The 11,755-nt window shown below is 48.2% G+C and overlaps 1 long non-coding RNA gene across 1 annotated transcript in view; it reads left to right on the top strand.

Moving 5' to 3' along the window:
- The first annotated feature begins 3,827 nt into the window (after nucleotides 1–3,827).
- Nucleotides 3,828–11,755, top strand: part of LOC116967410 — a 20,180-nt gene continuing 12,252 nt past the window's right edge. The window contains exons 1-3 of the long non-coding RNA XR_004410215.1: nucleotides 3,828–3,915; nucleotides 4,157–4,162; nucleotides 7,547–7,554. This is a non-coding gene — a long non-coding RNA (uncharacterized LOC116967410). The remainder of the gene's footprint in view (nucleotides 3,916–4,156; nucleotides 4,163–7,546; nucleotides 7,555–11,755) is intronic.

Below are 11,755 nucleotides of genomic sequence, written 5' to 3'. Positions count from 1 at the left end.
TTCAGACACATCCCAGACCCTGGCACCAGGGTGGCAAACTACCATTCGGGTCTCCTGACTGCGTCCACAAAGTCCCCTACTACTATTGCCCTCCTCTTCTTTTCCCTATCCTTCTGAGCAACAGGGCCGGTCTCTGTACCGGAGGCCCGGCTGCTGTCGCTACCCCCAGGTAGGCTGACCCCCCAACAGTACTCAAAAATGAGTACTTATTTCCAAGGTGTACAGCCACCGGAGTACTCTCTAGTCCCTGCCTCTGCCCCTTGCCCTTCCTAACCGTGACCCACATTTCTGCCTCCCGTGGTCTTGGAGTGACCACCTCTCTGTAACTCTTCCCAATGACTTCCTCGCTCTCCCTGACCAGACAGAGGCCATCGAGCTGCTGCACCAGTTTCCTAATACGGTCCTTTAGGAGCCTCATCTCGACGCACCTGGCGCAGATGTGGACGTCTGGAAAGCTATCAGCCTCCATGACTTCCCACATCTGACATCCAGACCAGTAAACTGCCCTGACCGTCACTCTCCCCCCCCCCCGCATACCCAGGATACATTACAAAGAAAAGATACTAATACAAAGCGCTGGAAGAAATCAGCAGGGATCTGACTCCCAATCAGCTCCTTCCTCTAGTCCGCTTCCACCAATCAGCGGCTTCCTCAAGCCCACTTATTTTGAAATGTGAATGCAACGTTGCAGAGTTGGGTTCCTCCCACTCCAACTGCTCCTGGGCCTCTCTTAGTGGACAGGTCCGCATAGTGGACAGGTCAGCTTAGTGGACTTCCGCTTAGTGCACAGGTCGCACTGATTGCGTCATTTCCGGTGAGTGCATAGATCACGCTGATTGCGTAATTTCGGGTAAATGCAGAGGTCACGCTGATTGCAGACGTGCCGCTGACTGTGGAAGTCCCAAAGTAGAGCGGCTGCGCTCAGCCGTGTGAGTATCCAAGAATGTTTACTGCCATATAAATGGTGTGTGTCAGTGAGTGTGTGTGTTTGTGAGTGTGTGTGAGTGTGTGTGAGTGTGAGTGTGTGTCTGTGTGAGTGTGTGTGTCTGTGTGTGCGTGTGTGTGTGTGTGTGTTTGTGAGTGTATGTGTGTGTGTGTATGTATGTGTGTGTGTATGTGTTTGTGAGCTTGTGTGTGTATGCGTGTGTGTGACTGTGTTTGTGTGTGTGTGCATTTGGGTGTATGTGTATGTATGTGTGAGTCTATGTGTGTGTGAGTGTATGTGTGCGTGTGCATGAGACTGTATGTGAGTGTGTGTGATTGTGTGAGGGAGTACGTGTGTGCGTTTGTGAGTGTGTGTGCGTTTATGAGTGTATGTATCTGTTTGAATGCGTGAGTGTGTGTGTGTGTGAGTGTGTGAGTGTCTGTGTGTGCGTGTGTGTGTGTGTATGTGTATGTAAGTGGGTGTCTGTGTTTGTGAGTGTATGTGTGTGAGTGTGTGTGTGTTTGTGAGTGTATGTGTATGTGTTTGTGAGTGTATGTGTGTGTGAGTGTGTGTGTGTTTGTGAGTGTATGTGTGTTTGTGTGTATGTGTGTGTATGTGTGTGTGTGCGTGAGAGTGTGTGTTTGTGAGTGTATGTGTGTTTGTGTGTATGTGTGTGTATGTGTGTGCGTGCGTGAGAGTGTGTGCGTGTGAGTTTGTGTGTATGTGTGTGTGTGTGCGTGTGTGTGAGTGTGAGTGTGTTTGTGTGAGTGGTCTCAGTGACTGAGCTGCCAGCCCAATAATCCATTCGACCCACAATGTCCATACTAGCCCTCTGGAAACCAGTCCCATCGGCCCACAACACCATGCTAGCGCTCCAGAAAGCCACCCCCCCCCCTCCCCACTGGCCAGCAATATTGGAATTGGTGGAGAGGTGGAATATTGCGTTGGGGAACGAGCCCTCCTGTGTGAAGCTGGGACCCAACGAGTCCCACCCAGTCTATCACTAAAACTCTAATGTTGTTCTCTTCGGGTATGCACGGTCTTTCTCTTTACGAAAAGTAACACTAGGATTTTTGGCCGGTTCACTCACCGTTCTCCCGTGCTGCGAGTGAGCTAAGTTGCGTTCCGATTGGTTGAATGTCTTGAAAGTTAGCAAGGATTAATAATCTTAAAAACGGCGCTTGCGCAGATCGATCTCCTCTCCTGCCAGTCAGTACCGCGCGGATCAGTCTCTCCTCCTGCCCCTCCCTGGGACGACCCCCTTCCCGCGCCATTACGTCTTTACTGGATGGTCGTTGGAGGTTTCTAACCGGACACAATTTTCGGAGGGACCCGAAGCAGCCCAGCCCAGACCAGCCCAGTTGGAGAACAGGCCTAGCCCAGCGCAGCGTCAGAGACCCGACCCAGCCCATCGTCGGAGACCTGAACCAGCATAGCCCAGAGTGGGAGACACAGACCAGGCCGGAGTCGGAGATGTCGCCGATGTCGCCCAATGGTGACTCTGATCCTGGCGGGGCAGAACGACCAGCGACCGCTGTGAGCCCATCGCAATGCCAATTCCAGCCTCTAGGTCTCTGGTCCCCCTCGCTGCCTCTTTCCCCCCACCCCCATGGAATTGCCCTCATCTTTTCTCCGAGCTCACTCCCCCCTCCCACCGTCCACACACCTTATCTCCTCGCACAACTTCCCCTGCCCACACCCCCTCCCCCCCACAACACCCCACACCCAAGTCCAAGCGCATATCCCCGCGGAACACCTTGAGCACCGTCGACCAGCTAGAATACCATCACAGCACTCTGTCTTCAAGGTCAAGGTTTCAAGCTCAGTTTATTGTCTCATATACCAATTAAGTTACAGTAACGTTTGAGTTACCAATCAGTCATACAAAGTGAAAAGCAACAAGACACACAACTATATAAACTACATATGCTCATCCAACACAGTGGTTTCCACATTCCGCACTGTGATGGTAGGCAATAAAGTTCAAGCATCTTTCTCTTTGATCTCCGACAGTCAGGGCAGTAAAACCATCCGCAGTCGGGGCGATGAAAGCCCCCGCTGTCGACGATCGAAGCCCCCCGTCACGGTCATGGTAATTCCAGCGACAGGGTGGTTGAAACTCTCTCCAGGGCATGGAGTTCCTGAGTCGGCCTCTTCTTATTAGAGACCGCGGGCTTCACAATATAAAGTCCACAGGTCCCGCGGTTGGAGCTTCAATCCCCGGCAAAAGGATCGCAAGCTCCGCAGTCTCCCGTGGCTTGGAGCACCAGGTCGGTCTCCAGGAAAGGCCGCGAACTCCACGATATTAGGTCACAGTGGGGACGGATATGCGATACTGAAAAATCTTCGTGGAGGGAGGAGATTGAAGAAAGTTTCCCTCAACCCCTCCCACAGCTCACATATCCCACATAAAACCAACCAAGGAACACTAAAACATACTTTTAACAATTAACAAAAATAACAAAAAGAAGAAAGGACAAATAGACTGTTGGCGAGGCAGCCATTGCTGACGGCACCAGTTGCCTGGTCTGATGTGAGTAAATCAGTTTTGAATCGAAACGAGCAAAGCACATGGATCCCAAGCATTATATTCTTCTTGATTTCATTTTAAAATGTGACATGTAATCAATGCCTTATTTAAAATGCATGTCAACATCATCCACTCCCCTCCGCTCTTCGATCTCCTCCGTCACCTCTTCAAAAACACAATTTCATAAAAAATTAACTGTTGCAGACAAAGCCTTGCTGAGCGGGATAAACTGACAATTTATTTCAGAGCAGACCGCGGCAACAACTCAGCCTCCACCCTGCGTCAACTGCAAGCCCGGCCCGACACTTCCGGCCACTCCCAGACAGGGACGAGACACTCGGGAGGGGACGGCCCAGCAATAACTCATCAGAGCCGGACCCGACACCGACCATGGAGGAGCACGATCTCGCTCAATCACCAAAGCAAAAGGCAATAAAAAGAACAAAATAATCTTAGTTTTGTTAAAAAATAAAAGAAAATACTGTTTTCAAACTATGAAATAGTTGTATTTATTGTTCCTCTGTTAAAACAATAGTTGCAACTATTTCATAATTTGAAAGCAGTATTTTCTTACCTTGAAGAAGCAAAGCTGGAAAAAATAGAAGAAATGAAGGGTCACTGCTTCACTGCTTTCCAGCAAATTTATGCACAGTGACCTTTGCCCTGGGCATAGGGCCTCTGAGAGGAGTTTTATCAGTGAGTACAAAGTCGGGGCGGATGAGGAGGTCGGGGGGAGGGGAGTCGGAGGGGAAGGGAGAGGTCGGGATGTCTGTGCAGCACGGTCAGTGACTCTGGGTGTGAGGGGGGAGCAGACCGTCCCCAACTCCGCTGCAGCTGACATGCCCCGCTCTACCCGGCCCTGTTTCATCCGTCCCAGCACCACCAGGCCCGGCTTCAACCGGCCCCTCTCCACCCGGCCCCGCTCCCCCCGGCCCCGCTCCACCCGGCCCCGCTCCCCCCGGACCCGCTCCACCCGGCCCCGTGTGTGAGAGCTGCCGACCCACAGCTCCTGACAGTGCGGCCCACAGGGGGATACGGGGCGAAGGGCGGCCGTGGCCGGACAGCGCTGACCCCGGGGCGGGGAGGGGGGGGGGGGGGGGGGGGAGGCCGCACTGCCAGGACTCCCCTCCCCCCCGACCTCCTCATCCGCCCCGACTTCAGCATCCAAAAAAGAATTAACGCCACAACATTGCAATACAATTGCTCTGACTTTTGAGTTCGCATTATATAGCGAAGGCGTATCGAGATGGTGCTGTCTGGACACGACAATGAATGCGGCTATTAGTCGCGGATTGTAAAGCTGATACCTTCCTGCATTCGATGACAGCACCCACAATTATTTACAGCGCAAAAATGACAATTTCAGCGGTCTTTTACAGGTAAGAAAGTACCCGTTTCGTGTGTTAACAGTGTATACCGAGGCCGCCACGTCGTCCATATGGATTGACCTGCTCCGTGCGTCATGCCCTATGACCCGCTGACCTTAAGTGCAACTGACCTTATGGATGACGCAGTGGCAGTCCGAGGGAGGTAATTGCCGTGTATGGCAACGCATGGAAGATTCAGTCTGGATCCCACTTTACCGGTAACAAAGTGCAACATGGGCAACTAATAATGAGGTGCCGTGGACCCTCCACATCCCGTATGGAGCGTATGAATGCTACACTGAAAGAGCTGATACGTAAACTAACCTCCTCCAACCCGTTCAAGGGGTGGGCCCGTGTGTTCCAGAAAGCACTAAATAACTCGAACCAACGGCCTGTGACAGTGGAGACACCCAGTGAGCCTACATCTGGCTGTTGCAGTCGAGCCCGCTGATGCCACACCGACGAAAGAACATCAGGAAGGTGCGGGTTTCGGTCCCCTGCGGGGGACCCCCTCCCAGCGCAGGGCAATATGCGGTGGCTTATGGTGACCGGGGATGATAAGCCTACATGTCTACCATACAGCACTTAACCAGGCGGGAGTGAGCCTGCTCCGCCTTCTCTGTACAGAACAACCGCGAGACGCATCATGTATACCGTGCGATGGCGTAACTGATACTTCTAGCAGTCCTAGCTACTGCACCGCCTGGCTGCACGGAATTAAACACCTCCCTCTCGCTCCTGCATGCTCATGGCATAGACTCACAGTTCTGGACTCAACTCTCACTTACATTCTTCCAGAGTGACTGACTCCGGGGCTTTATTCTCCACGGCCCCCGGACGGGGCGTGACCTTCATCATGGTGACTGACAGGCGGGAAGACCAATCAGCTAATCGCACGATTTTTTAAACATTCTCCCGTGGATTTTGAAGCGACAGCAACAGTAAGAAGCAGGAGAAAACGCGGAGTGGCTCTATCCCGAGTGGGAGGAGAGTTACAAGTCAGTCAGAGGGGGAAAACAGTTGAAAAGGAGAGGCAATGCACAGGCAGACTTTACTCAGAGCTCCCGTGGAATTTGAAGCAGCAGCAACAAAGAGAAGCAGGAGAAACACACTGACTGGCTCTAGCCCGAGTGGGAGGAGAGTTAGATGTGAGTCTGAGGGGGAAAACAGTTGAAAAGGAGAGGCAATGCACAGGCAGACTTTACTCAGAGCTCCCGTGGAATTTGAAGCAGCAGCAACAAAGAGAAGCAGGAGAAACACACTGACTGGCTCTAGCCCGAGTGGGAGGAGAGTTAGATGTGAGTCTGAGGGGGAAAACAGTTGAAAAGGAGAGGCAAAGCACAGGCAGACTTTACTCCGAGCTCCCGTGGATTTTGAAGCAACAGCAACAAATCAGAAAAAAAGTGATTTGCTTTAGCCCGAGTGGGAGGAGAGTTAGAAGTGCGTCAGAGGGGGGAAACAGTTTAAAACGGAGGAATTTGGTTTGTAAATTGGTAAATTAGGCTATTTATCAGTCAGTATAAGGAAGACGGCTCTTAGTGAGCGGCCTTGAGTGAGCGGCCGTGTGAAGGAAGTGCCCTGTGAGAAAGGTGTGTCTTTGGCTTGAGAGTCTTCGGCGAGGAGGCATGAGGAGAGGAGGCTACCAAAACGCTGGAGAGGGAGAGAAGAAAGAAGGAGATGTCAAGCAAGCTGATTCAGTGTGATGCTTGTAGTATTTGGGAGGTCAAGGACACTGCTGGTGCCTCTGGCTGCTACAAATGTGAGGTGCAACCAGGTAGAGCTCCTGAAGGACCGTTGGGGAACTGGAGAAGCAAGAGATTCGTCCGAGAAACTGAGTCGTTCCTCAACAAGTCCTACAGTAAGATTGTTACACCTTAGGTACCGGAAGAGAGAAGGAGGGTGACGGTGAGAAATGGAAGGAAACTTGGAATGCAAAGGTCCCCGTGTGTTGCACCTCTTGTGAACAGGTTCACCCACTTGGAAGCTGACGGGACAGAAGACGTCATTAAACTGAGCGGCGGACTGGCTTGCGAAGCAAAGGGGCTGTTGATCCAAAACCAAAGAGGCCAACGTCAGGCAACGTCATTGTAGTTGGAGACTCCATTGTGAGAGGGACGGACTGGGGTTTCTGCGGCAACACACGGGATTCGAGGATGGTGTGCTGCCTTCCTGGTGCCAGGATCCAGGACGCCAACAGACAGAGTACAGAAAGTCCTCAAGGGCGAAGGTGAACAGCCGGAAGTGGTAGTACATGTCGGCACAGACGATGTCGGAAAGAAGGGAATGAATATTCTGCAGTGTGACTTTGGAAAGCAGGGAAAAATACGGAAAAACAGGACCTCCAGTGTTGTTATCTCCGGTCTGCTTCCAGTTCCTCGTGCTGGCGAGAGCAGGAACAGGGTGATACGGGACCTGAATATGTGGCTGAGGAACTGGTGCACGGGGCAAGGATTTAGATTCTTAGATCACTGCGATCTGTTTTGGAGTAAGGGGTGACTGTACAAAGGGTCGGATTGCATCTTAACAGATGGGGGACCAGCATTCTGGCAGGCAGATTTGCCACTGCTACACTGGCGGTTTTTAAACTGAATAAGGGGGGTGAGGTTCAAATGTGGTAGTCGAGCATGGTTAAATGGAAAGAGAGTAAAGGGATGCTTAATGACCCCAGATCTAACTGGCAAGGAAGCTCACAAAGGGATAGGAGAGTATGGCCAAGTGTAATAGGGATCAATGTGAAAGGTGAGATGCGTAAGGAATTAAAATATTGTATATGAATGCGCGAAGGATAAGAAGTAAAGTAGATGAGCTTGAGGCTCAGTTACAGGATGGTAGATATGACACTGTGGGGATTACTGAGACGTGGCTACAGGAGGATCGGGTCTGGGAACTTAATATTCAGGGTTACACATCCTATAGAAAGGACAGGCAAGTGGGCAGAGGAGGGGGGATAGCTCTGCTGGTGCGGGATGGAATTCACTCCATTGCGAGGGAAGACATAGGGACTGACGAGGTAGAGTCACTGTGGATTGAGTTGATGAATTGTAAAGGCAAGAAGACACTAATTTGTGTCATTTACAGACCCCCAAATAGTAGCCCGGATGTAGGGTGCAGCAGGAGTTAAAACTGGCATGTAACAAAGGTAATGCCACTGCGGCGATGGGGGATTTCAAAACGCAGGTAGACTGGGGAAATCTACCTAACATCCCCTCTATAACACCCCACTTAACACTCCCATGTAACACTCCCCTTAACACTCCCCAATAACACCCACCCCCTATAAAACCCACCAGCACACCCCACCCCCAATAACACAACCCATATAACACTCCCCTAACACCCGCCCCCAATAACATCCCCACCTAACACCCCCGCCTCATAACACCACCCCTATAGTACATGCCCCAGTAACACCCCCCCCCCATAACACCCCCCCCCCATAACACCCCCTGTAACACCCACCCACTAACACCACCAACACCCCGGTATAGCACCCCCCTATAACCCCACCAACACCCTGGTATAGCACCCCCCTATAACCCCACCAACACCTCCATAAAACCACCCCTATAACACCCCCCTATAACACCCCCCCTAACACCGCCCGTAAAACACCGCCCTGTAACGCTCCCCCCTAACACCCCACCTATAGCACCCCCCTATAAACCCCTCCTCAACACCCCTCCCATTACACCCCTCCTATAACACACCCCAGCTATAACCCCCCCCACAACACCCCCCATAACGCCGACTAACATCCCCCCTATAACCTCCCCCTATAACACCTTCACTTAACACCCTCCTATAACACCCCCCCATAATCCCCCCTATAGCACCGCCCCTAACACACACCCCCTAAAACACCCCGCCTATAACGCCCCCAACACCCCCCAACCCTTTATCACCTACCCCATAACACCGCCCCCCCCTAACACCCCGCTATAACACCCACCACCGATAACACCCCGAAGCACCCCCCCCCTTTTGACACCCCGCCCTCTAACAAACCCCTATAATAGTCCCACTAACACCCCCTATAACATCTCCCCCTATAACATCTCCACTATAACACATTATAATATACTAAAATATACGATAACACAATAACACATGTTCTGTTTTATAGTATGTTTCCTTGTATTATAGTGTTAGTGTGTTATCGTATTATGTATTATAGTATTAGTGTGTTATCGTATTATGTATTATACGGTTATACCGTTAGTATTATATTGTGTGTTTATAGTGTATAATGTATATTATACTGTTAGTGTATTATAAATATATTATGTGATATAGTGTTATAATATTATTGTATAAATGTGTAATAGTGTATTATAGTTTATTATAGTGTATCCTTTTCTATAGCTCGATCACTATATCCATCCATTTATACATATCTCTCTATCGATCTATCTCTATATCTTTATCTTTATCTCGATATCTATGATTTCCAGCTCCATCTACAGCTCTTGCTCCACCTCCAGCTCCAGCTCTTGCTCCATCTCCAGCGTGAAAAATGTTCTCTGTTACACTGTTATAGTGCATTGTAGTGTTATAGTGTATCATACAATATAGTGTGTTTGTGCTGGTGTATTATAATGTACTGAGTATGTTATATTATAATGTGAGATAGTGTGTATTGTAATGTGCTATTGGGTGATTGTGACTTACGTTGTATCATAGTGTATTTAGTTGTTGTATTATATTTTAATGTGTGATAGTGTATTATAGTAAAAGTGTATCATAGTATTATAGTGTGTAATCGTGTATTAGAACGTGTTATTATGTGTTATAATGTATTATATCGTTTTATATAGCATTATATAGTATGTTATAATGTTAAAGTGTGTTTTTCTGTATCTGCAGTAACACTATAATTATTAGACAATGTAACACACTATAAAACAGTGTAACATTGTATATAGTGTTAGTGTGTTATTGTTGATTACAGTGTGTTATTGTTATTATATTGTATTTTTCTATTATAGTGATATGGTGTGTTATAATGTGTTACAGCGTATTTTAATTTGTTGTGTTGTATTTTTGTCGTGTATGGTGTGTTAATGTATTATAGCGTGTTATAGTGTTTATAGTGCATTTTGTGTTATTAAGTGTTAAACTTTGTTCTAATATATGATATCGTTTTATATAATATTATAATGTTATAATGTTAAAGTGTGTTTTTCTGTATTAGACTATATTAGTGAGATATTGGTTTAGAGTGCTTAACGTGTTTTATAGTGTACTAATATAGTATGTTGAAGTGTGTTACAGTGTGTTAGAATGTATCATAGTTTATTATAGTTACAGTGTGATACTGTTATAATGTGTTTCGGATTATTATAGTATTTTACATTCTACTTTAGTGTATCATAATGCCATATGATATTATACTGTGTTGTAGTGTGTTGTCTTACAGTGTTAGAGTACATTATGGCGTTTTACAGAGCGTTTATTATCGTGTCATATCGTGTTTTATACAGAATTATCGTGTTTATGCTATATTGTTTTAAGGTGTTATTTTGTATTATATTGTATATAGTATATGGTGTTATAGGAATAAAGTGTGTTACTAGACTAAGTTGGACCCGTTAGATTTAACAAACGTTTTAACAAGGCGAGGCAAACAATTGGTCAGCAGCCACCTGACAACCAAAATTCATTTTGTGAACACAAACTTTAAAAAAAAAGGTGAGGCAAACAATTGGTCAGCAGCCACCTGACAACCAAAATTCATTTTGTGAACACACACTTTTTAAAAAGGCGAGACAAACAATTGGGCAGCAGCCATCTGACAACCAAAATTCATTATGTGAAAACAAACTTTTTAAAAAGGTGAGGCAAACAATTGGTCAGCAGCCACCTGACAACCAAAATTCATTTTGTGAACACAAACGTTTCAAAAAGGCGAGGCAAACAATTGGGCAGCAGCTACCTGACAACCAAAATTAATTTTGTGAACACATAATACCGGTGCCCAAGAAGAGTAAGGTGACATGCCTCAATGACTATCGACCAGTGGCACTAACGCCTGTGGTGATGACGTGCTTTGAGAGGTTGATCATTGAGCAAATCAACTCCTACCTCGACAAAAACCTGGACCCACTGCAGTTCGCTTACTGCCACAGCAGATCAACGGTGGATGGGTGTTGCGGGCCGAAGGTACTGGTTTCCAGAGGGCTAGTATATACATTGTGGTCCAGATCAAGGGTGGGTTCGTTCTCGCTGGCCCTCCACTCCGTTCTGGGCCACTTGGCCAACAACAACTCACACGTCAGGCTGTTATACATTGATTACAGCTCGGCATTTAACGCAATCATCCCCTCCAAGCTAGTTACCAAACTCGCAGAACTGGGTCTCTGCGCGTCCCTCTGCAATTGGATCCTCGACTTCCTCATTCAGAGACCACAGTCTGTTCGTATTGGTGGAAATGTGTCAGTCTCGATAACAATCAGCACGGGAGCACCTCAAGGCTGCATGCTCAGTCCCCTGCTGTACTCACTCTATACTCATGACTGCATAGCCGGTCACAGTGCGAACTCTATCATCAAGTTCGCTGACGACACCACTGATGTGGGACGTATCACTCATGGGGATGAGTCAGAGCATAGCAGATAGATCGAGCAACTGTCCATATGGTGCCAGCTCAATAACCTGGCCTTCAACACGAGCAAAACCTATGAACGGATTGTGGACTTTTGAAAGAGTAAGATGGGGACACACAGTCCCGTTTATATCAACGGGTCGATGGTTGAAAGGGTCAAGAGCTTCAAATTCCTGGGCGTGCACATCTCTGAAGATCCGAAAACACTGGTCCGAGAACAGTAATGCAATTATCAAGAAAGCACATCAGCGCCTCCACTTCCTGAGAAGATCACGGAGAGTCGGATGGTCAAGGATGATTCTCTCTAACTTATACAGGTGCACAGTAGAGAG

Source organism: Amblyraja radiata, chromosome 39, assembly GCF_010909765.2.
Source record: "Amblyraja radiata isolate CabotCenter1 chromosome 39, sAmbRad1.1.pri, whole genome shotgun sequence".
Lineage (NCBI taxonomy): Eukaryota > Metazoa > Chordata > Chondrichthyes > Rajiformes > Rajidae > Amblyraja > Amblyraja radiata.
The sequence above is the reverse complement of the archived record's forward strand: the minus strand, read 5'-3'. Positions and strand labels throughout refer to the sequence as shown.